Here is a 13,430-nt window from a genome sequence, read left to right on the forward strand (position 1 = left end):
GCACACATGCCACAATAGGAATGGTTCTTGAGAACATTATGCTGAGTAAAACAAGCCAGTCATAAGATCTCAAACACAAGCCACTCATATGAAGTGCCTAGAATAGTCAGTTTCTAGAGGCAGAAAGAATGGGCACTGTTGAGGGACAGGGAGGAGAAATAGGGCGTTGTTAGTTGTAGAGAGTTTCAATGTAGCCAGGTGAGAAAGTTCTGGAGATGGATAATGGGTATGGTTGTACCACTCAGCAATGTCAATTCAATGATGAATGTCAAAATTGTTCACTTAAAATGGCTATGCATATTTCAATGAAATATGCATAGTACAAATGACATAAATGAAAGCAAACCCTTTGCTTGAGGTCAGACTTCCCAGCAAGTCCTCAAAGATCACATAGCTCACCTCCCTACACACTGCATTCCCCAGCCTGATTCTATCTCCCAGCCCTCACCACCTCCTGCAACATCTACTATGCCTGATGGAATTCTATTATTATTGTTGTTGTTGTTGTTGTTAAGTTTTTTAATTGTGAAAATGCCATACAGGAGGGTTACATGAGCAAGGTAATGAGTACATTTCTTATCAAGCATTGTTGCCTCCTCCTTTGTTTCCCCTTCCCATCCCTGCCTTCCCATCTCCCCCCTCCCACCCCCGATGGAATTCTTGATGGGTAAGAAATTCACACCTGCACAAACCACAGTGAAACAATAAAAACTAAAGAAAAATCATAAAAAGCAGTTTAAGAAAAAAAGACCAAGTTTTATGAGTGGCAGCTGACTTCACAACACATCTAGGAAGGCAGGTTAACAGTGGAATGATGTCTTCAGCAAGCCAAAGAAAATTCTGAGATGAGAGTGTATAGTTTTTAAGTGCCAACATTTCAAAAACTCAAATGGAAGCAGGGCACTGATGGCTCACTCCTGTAATCTTTGCTACTCAGGAGGCTGATCGCTGAGGGTGGAAGTTCCATACCAGCCCAGGCAGACAAGTCTGGACACTTATCTCCAATTAACTATCCCAAACTGAAAGTGGAGCTGTGGCTCAGAGTGGTAGAACCCTATGCTAGCCTTGAGCACAAGAACTCAGGGACAGTGCCCTGAGTTCAAGCCCCACAGCTGACAAAAAAAAAATCAGACAGGAGGCAGGGCAAGATGGAGAATAAGAAGCATCTGCCATTTTCATTTCATAAAAGAGGAGAATGTAGTGATACAAGAGAGACTCGATTCTGAAGAGACAAAGAATGGGAGAGAATCAGAAACTATGAATGAGGTAATAGGGTGTCAGAAGACAACACTGAAACAAACCCAGAAAAGCAGTGAGGTACCCAGCTCCCAGACTGGAAGGAGGGAACTTTAGAGACTGTAATGCAAGGTGAAATACATGGTCCCACTGACAGACTGTGAACTCTACCTGAGGAAACAGCCTACATGGCCAAACCCCAATCCTGGGCTCTGAGGCCGTGACTCACTGCAGTGTGGGCAGCTAGCCTGAGTGAGGAAAGGAATTCTGTGGCTCTCCTTGCCTCAGAGCAAAGCAGTAATTCATCATCTTGAGAGAATGCCTATTTTTGGAGACAGTTACTCTAGAATCCTGGGAGCTACAGACTCATCATGACTCAAAGAGTCACAGAACACCTTACCAATTTAAATATAAGAATTTTAGTCAGGCACTGGTGGCTCAGACCTGTCATCCTAGCTACTCAGGAAGCTGAGATCTGAGATCCTAGTTCAAAGCTAGCCTGGGGCAGGAAAGCCCATGAGACTCTTATCTCCAATAAATCACCAAAAAACCAGAAGTGGAGCTGTGGCTCGAAGTACTAGAGCACTAGCATTGAGCACAAAAGCTCGGGGAAAGTGCCCAGGCCTGGAGTTCAAGCCCCACATCTCTCTCTCTCTCTCTCTCTCTCTCTCTCTCACACACACACACACACACACACACACACACACACACACACACACACACACACACACAAATTACAGCTGACAGCTCACACCTGTAAATACTGTAGTGACTCAGGAGACTGAGATCTGAGGATGACAGTTTGAAGCCAGCCCAGGTAGGAAGTGCCATGAGACTCTTATCTCCAATTTATTACCCCCCCCAAAAAAAAGCTGGAAGTGGAGTTGTGGCTCAAGTGGTAGAGCACTAGCCTTGTGCACAAATGCTCAGAGACAGTGCCTAGACCCTGAGTTCAAGCTCCAGGACCAGCACCAAAAAAAAAAAATTATAAATACAATTCAGTCATAATAGAAGGCTGAAGAGAGGGAATCACATCCATCCATGCCACACAGAGAAATGCAAACATCAAGAATTTACAATGTTGGGGCTGGGAAGGTGGCTCAGTGGTAGAGCGCTTGCCTTGCATGCCTGAGGCCCTGGATTCGATTCCTCAGCACCACATAAGCAAAAAGCAAAAAGCCGGAAGTGGTACTGTGGCTCAAGTGGTAGAGCGCTAGCCTTGAGCTGAAGAGCTGAGGGACAGCGCCCAGGCCCAGAGTTCAGGCCCCATGACCGGACCAAAAAAAAAAAAAAAAGAATTTACAATGTTGATATTGGAGGCGTGGCTCAAGTGATAAAGCCCAGCCAATGATTGAAAGCAGCAAGTATCAAGTTCAAATCCCAGTGTCAGACAAGAAAGAGAAAGAAAGAGAGAGAGGACAGAAGGAAGGAAGGAAGGAAGGAAGGAAGGAAGGAAGGAAGGAAGGAAGGAAGGAAGGAAGGAAGGAAGGAAGGAAGGAAGGAAGGAAAAAGTCAGTCCTAAAGTTCATATGGAAGTACAAAAGATCCTGAGTAAAAAAAGTAATCTTGGGGCTGGAAAGGTGGCTCAGTGGTAGAGCCCTTGCCTTGCATGCATGAGGCCCTGGATTCGATTCCTCAGCACCACATTAGCAAAAAGAAAAAAGCCAGAAGTGGTACTGTGGCTCAAGTGGTAGAGCGCTGCTAGCCTTGAGCTGAAGAGCTGAGGGACAGCGTCCAGGCCCAAAGTTCAGGCCCCACAACCAGACCAAAAAAAAAAAAAAAAAAAAAAAACGTAATCTTGAGCAAAAGAGTTCAAGATATAGAAGTACCATAACACTAGACTTCAGATCATAGTATAGGACCACAGTAATAATTTTAAAAAAGAAAGTTTCAGCAGGGCACAGGTGGTTCACACCTGCAATCCTAGCTACTCAGGAGGCTGAGATCTGAGGATTGTGATTCAAAACTCCAGCCTGGGCAAGAAAGTCTGTGAGACTCTTATCTCCTGTTAACCACCAGAAAACTGGTAAAGCGCTAGCCATGAGCTGAAGAGCTCAGAGACAGCATCCAGGCCCAGAGTTCAAGACCCCGACCAAAAAAAAAAAATTTTGGAACTGCTACAAAAATAGACATGAAACCAATGGAGAAGAATAAAAGATCCAGGTATGAAACCATAGAGCTACATTCATTTAATTTTTTTTTTCCAAATCAGCCAAAAACGGAAAGGAGGAGGAGGAGGAGGAGGAGGAGGAGGAGGAGGAGGAGGAGGAGGAGGAGGAGGAGGAGGAGGAGGACGAGGGGGGAGAGGAGGAGGAAGAGGAGAAGGAGGAGGGGGAGGAGGGGGAGGAGGAGGGGGAGGGGGAAGAGGAGGAGGAGGGGGAGGGGGAAGAGGAGGAGGAGGGGGAGGAGGAGGAGGAGGAGGGGGAGGAGGACGAGGGAGAGGAGGACGAGGGGGAGAAGGACGAGGGGGAGGAAGAAGAAGAAGAAGAAGAAGAGCTTAAGTCCCCTCTTTCCCACGGACTATCCACTTTGCAACTTTGTTTCCCCTGAGGAACTCTCTTTCTCTGGCAACACTGCGCTTCTTTGTTATGGTTGTTTTCAGTACTGGGGATGATGGAGCTCGGGGTCTGGCTAAGCCAGCGCTCTACCACAGCCCCAAGCTTCTGCTTTTAACCTATCTGTTTCACCAGTGCAAACTAGACTTTAAACTCCGTTAGGCCGGCTTTCCCTGTGCCCAAAAGCCTGCAACGGTGCCCGACGTGGGAGAGGTCGGCAGACTCCGGGGAGAGGGGTAAAGGCCACTTGCCAGAGCTGCTCCGTCGGGCACAGGTGGGGTGAGGCTCTGGATCCCGGCTTCTCCCGCGGGTTCCCGGGAGACTCGGTTACTATGGAAACGAGGAGGGGCGGGGCCGGGGCGGGAAGAGCCCACGCCTGAAGCCCCGCCCCCAGGTACAGGCTGGTTGGAGTCTTGATCAGGCAGGGACCTCGGCAGCCCCGCTGGAAGGACCAGAGGCCGCGGACCGCTGCCACCACCAGGAGGCGACAGAGCCCGCTGGGTGTCCCCGCCGGAGCCGCGCGAGGTCGCCCGCCGCCCGAGGCTGGCTCCCTTTCCTGGACTGACAGCCACAGCTGCCCCGCCCTCAGGTCTGGCCACGCCCCCACGCTGGGATCCGCAGGCCCAGGGTTGAAGGACCTCAGGGACTGGAGCCAGGGCTGAAGATCGAGTCGTTATCCAAGCCAAACAAGCAGGAGCCGGGGCGTGTGCAGGCCGGGGCGGAGGTGGGAGCAGACGGGAAGTTCTGCGTCTGGCCTCCCAGGGCTGCTGGAAGGAGGAGGGGCTTGGGGCCCGCCAGAGAATGTGGCCACAGCTATTTTTACCAGCAGGGCAACCGGATCAGATGAGGCTTTTAAACCTCTCGCTCCTGGATGGACGTGGGTGAGAAACAGAAGCAAAAGTAAAATGCATGCTACTGGGGACAGCCCAGAGGTGGCGAGGACGGTGAAGAGAGGCACCCAGGTATTCCGGAGTTGGGGTTACAGAGACAAAGAGAGATAGGTTCATCGCACAAGAGGGTAGGAACAGAGCCGACACCCTCCCGCCCTCCCCTCCCCCTCCCCCAGTCCCCTAGGGTTCTGATTGGTCTGCTTCGGAGCAGAGCTGATAACCTGAGCAGGATGGAGTAGTTCCAACAGACAGCATGTGGCCATTGACCCTCAGACACTTGTGAGATTAGATGCTACCTTATCCAATTTCATACTAAACCAGAGGAACTGCTTACCAGGAGCTTTCCAGTGAGATTGTCAATAACAGATGACAAAAAAGTGCTGTGTGCCTGGTGAGGTTTGGCCCTGGTTAGGCTGGGGCTGGGCCTAGAGAAAAGGTCTCAGCCAGCTTCAGGCCTGGGGACGGTCCTTAAATAGGACAGGAATGTAAAGGCTGTGGCAATGAGATTGTCAAATGGACCTGGCAATGGCAGATCATGGCTGCTTGCCTGCCCTGGAGAAGCAACCCCCTGCCCTCTGCTGTTCTCTGTGCCTTGTGGTTCTGAGATTCTTAGCAGTCCAGAGTGACCTGTTGGATTTGTCATCTCAGCTCCATCTCCTGCTACCTCTACCTGCATAGATATTTTACAGATGTTTCCTCATCCGAAAAATGATATCTATGTCATCTGATTGTGAAGCACTGATCATATTCTAAAGGATTTAATAAATTATTTGATTTGGGCTAGTAGAGTGGCTTGAGTAGTAGAGTGCTGGTCTAACCAATGCTTACTGAGTTCAAACCCCAGTTCCACAGGGAAATTTTGTTTTAATTATTTGACTAGGGTGAAGTGCAAGCCTCTGGGACAAGTGAGTCCTTTGGACCACCTCCAACTGCAGCTACAGATTCTCTAATAAACTAGTTTATTAGCATCTGGTCATTGTAAAGGGGGGATGATGGTGTTTCATTGTGACATTTCCACACATGATTACAGTGAATCAACTTCACCTTCTCTTATGACTTACCCTCTTCCCTTCTTAAAACAATTTTAATAGATTTCATTGTTCTGTTTTCCTACATGTAAATAAACTACTTTGACCATATTCATCCCCATTCACCCTTTCTGTTAGTCTCTCACCTCTCCACTGGTATCTACCCCTCAACAGAAATTTAATAAACTGCCTTTTAAAGTAACACTTTTGCAGGGGGGAATAATGGAAGAGGTGACATTGATCAAGATGCATTGTACTCATAAACTGACATTGAACTGAAACACCTTTGTACAACTAAAGATAATAAAGTAGTGATAGATGCCGGGCACCAGTAGCTCATGCCTATAATCCTAGCTACTGAGGAGGCTGAGATCTGAAGATCATGGTTCAAAGCCAGCCTGGGCAGAAAAGTCCATGACACTCTTATCTCCAATTAGCCACTAGAAAATCGGAAGTGTTGCTGTTCTTCAAGCAGTAGAGCACTCGCCTTGAGCTGAAGAGCGCAGGGATAGCACCCAAGCCCAAAGTTCAAGCCCCATGACCAGCAACAACAACAACAAAAATAGTGATAGATGTCAATGATTCACACCTGTAATCTACTCAGGAGACTGAGAGTTGAGGATCATAGTTCAAAGCCAGCCTAGGCACAAAAATCCATGAGCCTCTGATCTCTAATTAACCACCAAAAAGCCAAAAGTGATGCTGTGGCTGGTTGTAGAGCACTAATCTTGAGCCAAAACAGCTCAAGGACAGTACTCAGATCCTGAGTTCAGCACCCCAGGACTGGCACACGCACACACACACACATACACACTCTCTCTTTTTGTTATTTATTGTATTTGTCCAGTAAGATGCACAGCAATGTTGCACTTACATTTGTAGCACTGGTTGGGAGATGAAACAAGGATGTGCAAAGAAGAGCAGAGGAACAGTGGTAGGGCAGAGACAGCACTACCTCTATGCAAGACATCAAAGGGTTTTAGTGTTATCAGGACAAAAAAGGAAAGTACCAGGTAAAAGCTCATAGGCACAAGCCAGAGGCCGGCATGCTTTCTCTGAGGCTTTCTCTAATGCTGGTAGGCTGAGGGATGATTTCCAGACAGTCAGAAACACAACTTAGAAGAACACTGAATTGCACAGTGATAAAGTTTCTTCCTCTGCTTTTCAACTCTTCTGATTCCTTCATTGCATTAGCTCCTGCAGAGCTAATATACTGATAAGAATTTTGTGGGAAAGCTATGTACATATAAGATGATGTTAAGAGAAATGAACCCCTAGATAGGGACACATGTGGTTTTTTTTCTTTCTTGCTATTGTTTTTAATATACTTGTAATGTGTGATTTTTTGTTTCTTTTGTATATTCTGTTTTCACTGTATTTGATTCCAGTGTCCTGTATCTTGTATATACATTTTTATAATTTGGAGGGGAAGGAATATAACAAAATGCTTAAATAAGGATACAGGTTGGCCAATTGTAATGAGATGTACAAGACACTATGTTGAAAACGAACTTTACAATTCGGGATGTGGCATTTTGTTATATCATTGCTAAATGACCCCATGTTCTTAGCCATATATATGGTGGATATATGCACACAACAGAGGGAAGCCAGGAGGAAGAACAGCATAAGTGGGAACAGCCTACACTAAGCAAAAGAAAAGAAATGTAAACATCACCTGATGTGGAAAAAATAACTTGTATTGTCAAAGCTCAGAGAATTCACGAACTGTATAGACCATGATAATGACAATTTGCCTTGTGACGGTTAAAATGTGTTTGTGACTCTAAGTATCACTATTCCACAATACTGCGAAATGTGTGAAATTTATGTAATCACCTAATCTCAATTAAAGTAAAAAAGTTATGGGTGACAATGTTGTCAGATACTTTGTACTCATATACTGTTTTGTAGAATGGGAACATATTTGTACAACTACTTAAAGATAATTAAAAGAAAGAAAAAAACAATTCAGGGGAGGGAAGAGTTGTGGAGGTGGGAGGAAAGGGATAGTAGGGGAAAAACAAAGGAGGAAGTAACAATGCTCGATAGGAAATGTACTCATTACCCTACTCATGTAACTGTAACCCCTCTGCACAGTATTTTTACAAATATGTGTGTGTGTGTATGTGTGTGTGTGTGTGTGTATATATATATATACATATATATATATATATATATAGAGAGAGAGAGAGAGAGAGAGAGAGAATTTTGTGGGGACTGTAGAGGTGGTTCAGTGGTAGAGTGCTTGCCTTGCATGCATGAGGCCCTGGGTTTGATTCCTCAGCCCCACATAAGCAGAAAAAGCCAGAAGTAGTGCTGTGGCTCAAGTGGTAGAGTGCTAGCCTTAAGCTAAAGGATAGCACCCAGGCCCAGAGTTCAAGCCCCATGACCGACCCCAAAAAAAAGGGAAAAAGGAATTTTGTGGGTTTATGCCAGTACTGGGATTTGAACTCAGGGCCAGGGTTCTCTCCATGAGCATTTTTGCTCAAAGCTAGCATTCTAGCACTTGAGCCACAGCTTTTTGGTGATTAATTGGATATAAAAGTCACACAGCCTTTCCATTAGGCTGGCTTCAAACCACAATCCTCAGATCTCAGCTGTGTAGTTTGGATTACAAGCATAAGCCACCAGTGGCTGTTATAAGACTTTAAACATGCAAGAATGCAAAAATAACCATTCAGCAAAAACTAGCCCAGGACATACTCCCCACCTTACCACTCAGTGGCACTAGAGTTTGAACTATGGCCCTGGCACTTCCTAGGCAGGAATTCTACTGCTTGAGCCATGCCTCCTTGTGCTCTTTTTGTTTTTTAATCAGTCATGGGGCTTGAACTCTGGGCCTGGGTGCTGTCCCTGAGCTCCTCAGTTCAAGATGGGCACTCTACCACTTGAGCCACAGTGCCACTTTTCTGAGTAGTTTGTGGAAGATAAGCATCTTACAGACTTTCCTGCTCAGGCTGACTTTGAATCACGATTCCCAGATCTCAGTCTCCTTAGTAGCTAGGATTACAGGCATGAGCCACCGGTGCCTGGATTGTGCTCGTTAATTTTTAGATGGTGTTTTGATCCTTACAGCTAGGCACCTGGACCTCGAGTCACTACTTTAGGCTTCCCTTCACTGGACAGGCACTTGACACCATGACCCGCTTCTTCCTCTGAAGTGGAGTTTTCTGCCCAGGCTGGCCTGGAATTGTGATTCTCCCAATCTCAGCCTCCCAAATGGTTGGGATTACAGGCAGGAACCACAGGCATCCAGCAACCAAGACATTTTGCTGTCGAGCTGGCTCTTTCTCTGTGTAATAGATATAAATCATTGCACAGGTAACTGAGGCCCTGCCTGCTTGCCTGCTCTCTCCCAGCCTCCGCCACCCTGCTGCTGATGTGCAGTATCAGTTATTGAGTTAAGTTCTTTACTGCAAGGTCTAATTAACTTTCCTACACTTTGATAGATGTATAATACAGTTTCTGTGTGCTTTCACTTTGTATAAATTATTATCCTGTGCATATCAGGTTACAACTTGCTTTTACTTGCATCATGGATTTGCTGTTGAGAGGCCTTAGCAGATGGCTGCTTTTTGCTTTTTTTTTTTTTTTTTTGTCAGTTATAGAGCTTGAACTCTGGGCCTGGACACTATCCCTAAACTCATACATTCACGGCTAGTGCTCTACTACTTGGAGCCACAGCTCCACTTCCAGTTTTCGGGTGGTTTATGGAAGATAATAATCTCATGGACTTTCCTTCTGGAGCTGGAAAGTGATCCTCAGCCTACTGAGTAGGTAGGATTCTAGGCATGAGCCACCAGCACCTGACTAGCAACTGGAATTCTTGGTCCCTAGTTTTGCTGCACTCAGGTATTCTATGATCCCATCATTCCTTAGTTCACTCACTCTTTTTCCCCCTCACCAGGTGAAATCAGCTGTTTCCACTTTGCTAGGATGAGTAATGGACAATCACACAGTGACGATCTCTGCACATGAGCCCTTATGAATCCCTGAGAAGATTTCCCTGGAGCAGACAAATGCCTCTATCACAAGGCATATAAACATTTAAGTTATCAAATTGCTCCTTTATAGTAGACTGGTGCATTTTCCCATGAGTAGAATATACAATGGAATTTCTTCCACAGACTCACCAGCTTGGTGATGTTCTAAGTTGTGGGTATATAAAAGTACATATCTCAGCCAGACACCAGTGGCTCACTCCAGTAACCCTAGCTACTCAGGAGGCTGAGATCTGAGGATTGAGATGCAAAGCCAGCCCAGGAGCCCAGGCAGGAAAGTCCATGAGACTTTTATTTCCAATAAGACACCAGAAAACCAGAAGTAGCACTATGGCTCAAGTGGTAGAGCACTTGCCTTGAGATGAAGAGCTGAGGGACAGTGGCCAGGCCCAGAGTTCAAGCCCCATGACCGACCCAAAGAAAGTACCTATCTTGATGCTGATCACTGGTGGCTCACACCTATAATCCTAGCTTCTTGGGAGGCTGAGATCTGAGGATTGCAGTTTGAACCCAGTCTGGGAAAGAAAGTCTATGAGAATCTTACCTCCAATAAACTACTCAGAAAAAGCCAGAAATGGTGCTGTGGCTCAAGTGGTAGAGAACTAGCCTTGAACAAGAAAAAAGCTCAGGGATAAAGCTCATGTCCTGGACTGGCACAACAACAAAAAGGTACATCTCTTTTTTTTTTTAACTGAGTCTCTAGCTCAGGCTGGCCCCAAACTAGCAACGTTCCTGCCTCCTCCTACCAAGTGAAGGAATTACAGTCATGCATCACTATGATAGTGATGTGTTTTTTGTTTTTTGGGTCCAGTCGTGGGGCCTGAACTCTGGGCCTGAGTGCTGTCCCTCAGCTCTTCAGCTCAAGGCTAGCGCTCTACCACTTGAGCCACAGCGCCACTTCCGGCTTTTTTTCTTTTTGCTTATGTGGTGCTGAGGAATCGAACCCAGGGCCTCAGTCGTGCAAGGCAAGCGCTCTACCACTGAGCTACCTTCCCAGCCTAGTGATGTATTTTTTAATGAGCACTTCCTTATTATTAATGAGTTTGAGCTTCATAGACAGTTGCAGTTTCTCTTTGCTCAAAGGGTTGCTTATTATTTTACTCTTTTGTAGGACTTTGTTATAAATCTGTATGTTAATAAGTGATTATATACATTCTAAATTTCCTCTCCTACCCTCTATCTATCTTACCATTGCTGTTTATTTACTTTTTTGTTCCTAATATATTTGAAATTCTCCTTTTACCCATTTTGCTTTCTGCATTTGGTTCTCCACTGTGACATTATAATGCAACTTCCCACATTTTTCTATTAAATATGGCACAATTTGGCTTTCCATCTGGAAATTAATCTTTAAATCCATCTGAAGGTTTCCTTAAAGTCACTGCTTTAGCTGCAAGCTAAAAGTTTTTATTTCTAGTGTTTTCACTAAAGTTTGGTTTCAGTGTTTTTCTAATACCCATATGGTCTCTTTTCTTAAATCATATTCTTTAGAAATATGTTTTTAATTTAAAAATTAGAAGGTTTTCACCATTTTTTTATTTTTAGTGTTTGAGGGTTTTTTAATTTTGTTTTTTCGGTTTTTTATTTTGTTGTTTCACTGTGTGTGTGTGTGTGTGTGTGTGTGTGTGTGTGTGTGTGTGTGTGTGTGTGTGTGTGTGTGTGTGTGTGTGTGTAATGGTTCTGGAGTTCAAACTCAAGGCCTAAGTGCTGTCTCTGAATTTTATTGCTCAAGGCTAGTGCTCAACTACTTGAGCCACAGCTTCACTTCTCAGGTTTTTGTGTATGTGTAGGTTGTTTTGGTTTATTTTTTTTTAGTTGTTTATTGGATAAAAGGGTCTCACAAACTTTGCTACCCAGGCTGGCTTTGAAGCATAATCCTGAGATCTCAGCCAACTCAATTGTTAGAATTGCAGATGTAAGCCACTGATGCTCAGCTTTCATGACTTTAAGATCATTCTGCTTTCTAAAGTTATGGGAGGGCTGGGATGTAGCTCAGTGGCAAAACACTTGCCTAGCAAGTGCAACATCCTGGGTTTGATCCCTAGTACCAAAAAAGAAAAAGCAAAATACAGTTTAAAAAAAAAAAAAAAAAAAAGAATAGGGGCTGGGAATGTGGCTTAGCGGTAGAGTGCTTACTTAGCATGCATGAAGCCCTGGGTTCCATTCCTCAGTACCACATAAACGGAAAGGAAAAAAAAAAGCCAGAAGTGGTGCTGTGGTTTAAGTGGTAGAGTGCTAGTCTTAAGCAAAGAAGCTCAGGGACAGTGGCCAGGCCCTGAGTTCAAGCCCCAGGACTGGCCAAAAAAAAAAATTAAGTTGTAGGGAATATCCTTTTCCTGCTTATGTTACCTGCTGATTCATTCAGGGTAGGTATTTCTGGACCTATTTGCTAGTAATCAGTTCTCTTTTTAATTTTTTAATTAATTAATTTTATTGTCAAAATACCATACAGAGGGGGTACAATTACATGGGCAAGGTAATGAGTGCATTTCTTATCAAGCAAAAAGTATGGAACACTTCACAAAGTTGCTCAGGGGCCATGCTAATCTTCTCTGTATCACTCCAATTTTAGTATATGTGCTGCTGAAGTGAGCACTGTAATGGGTTCTTGTTGATTTTGAAGTTCAGCTGTGTGTTTTTCATGCTAAAGAAATCTGTATGATAGGCTAGACTATAGCACACTGTAGTCCTGGGTCTAGAAAACTAAATAAATACAAAAACCACAAAAGAAAGCATAAGGTAGGAGACTTCATTGTAAGCAGGAGAAATGAGCCATCCCAGGTAACATAATGAGATGCCATGTTTAAAACAAAAAACTGAATGTGATGACACATGACTGTAACTCAGGTACCCAAGAGCTAGGGAGATTAGAGCCCAGACAAAAGTGAGACTCATGGTCACACGCTGGTGACTTATGCCTGTACTCCTAGCTATTTAGGATGCTGGCTCAAAGCCAGTCCAGGCAAAAAAAAATAATAATAATAAAGTCCATGAGACCATTATCTCCAATGAACTAGCAAAAAATCTAGAAATGGAGCTGTGGCTCAAATGGTAGAATGACAGCCTTGAGTGGAAAAATGGAAGCTAGAGGCTCTGAGTTCAGGCGTCAGTGACAGCATACACACACACACACACACACACACACACACACACACACACACACACACACACACACACACACACACACAATGTTAGCAAGACCCTATCTCAAAACAGCACTATGTAGTGGTCACGTTTGTAGTCTCAGCTACTCAACAGGTTTGTGCAGGAGGATCTCAGTTCAAGGCCAGCCTCCAGTAAAGTTAGCAGAAAATGTTATCTGAAAACAAGAACTAAAAGAAAAGAGATTGGGCAGGGCACCCATGGCTCACGCCTGTAATCCTAGCGACTCTGGAGGCTGAGATCTGAGGATTGCAGTTCACAGCCAGCCCGTGAAACTCTTATCTCCGATAAACCATCAGAAAACCGGAAGTGGTGCTGTAGCTCAAGTGGTAGAGCGCTAGCCTTGAGCTGTAGAGCTGAGAGACAGTGCTCAGGCCCAGAGCTCAAGCCCCACAACCAACAACAACAACAAAAAAAAGGATTGGGATTGGAGGGTTAGCTTAAGTGGTAGAACATTTGGGAGTCCACAATTAAGAAAGAAATCGCTTCTTATTTCCACTGTGTATTATTTTCATTTCCAATAAGAAAAAGGTACTGAATTTCCTCAAATGCATT

The 13,430-nt window shown here is 44.8% G+C and overlaps 1 pseudogene; it reads right to left on the reverse strand.

Annotated features, from left to right (window-relative positions):
- Positions 1-12,215: 12,215 nt before the first annotated feature.
- LOC138826236 (U6 spliceosomal RNA) lies at positions 12,216-12,309 on the reverse strand (annotated as a pseudogene).
- Between the last annotated feature and the right edge of the window lie 1,121 nt (positions 12,310-13,430).

Source organism: Dipodomys merriami, unplaced genomic scaffold (genome assembly GCF_024711535.1).
Source record: "Dipodomys merriami isolate MVZ:Mamm:240054 unplaced genomic scaffold, mDipMer1.0.p SCAF_14, whole genome shotgun sequence".
Classification (NCBI taxonomy): Eukaryota; Metazoa; Chordata; class Mammalia; order Rodentia; family Heteromyidae; genus Dipodomys; species Dipodomys merriami.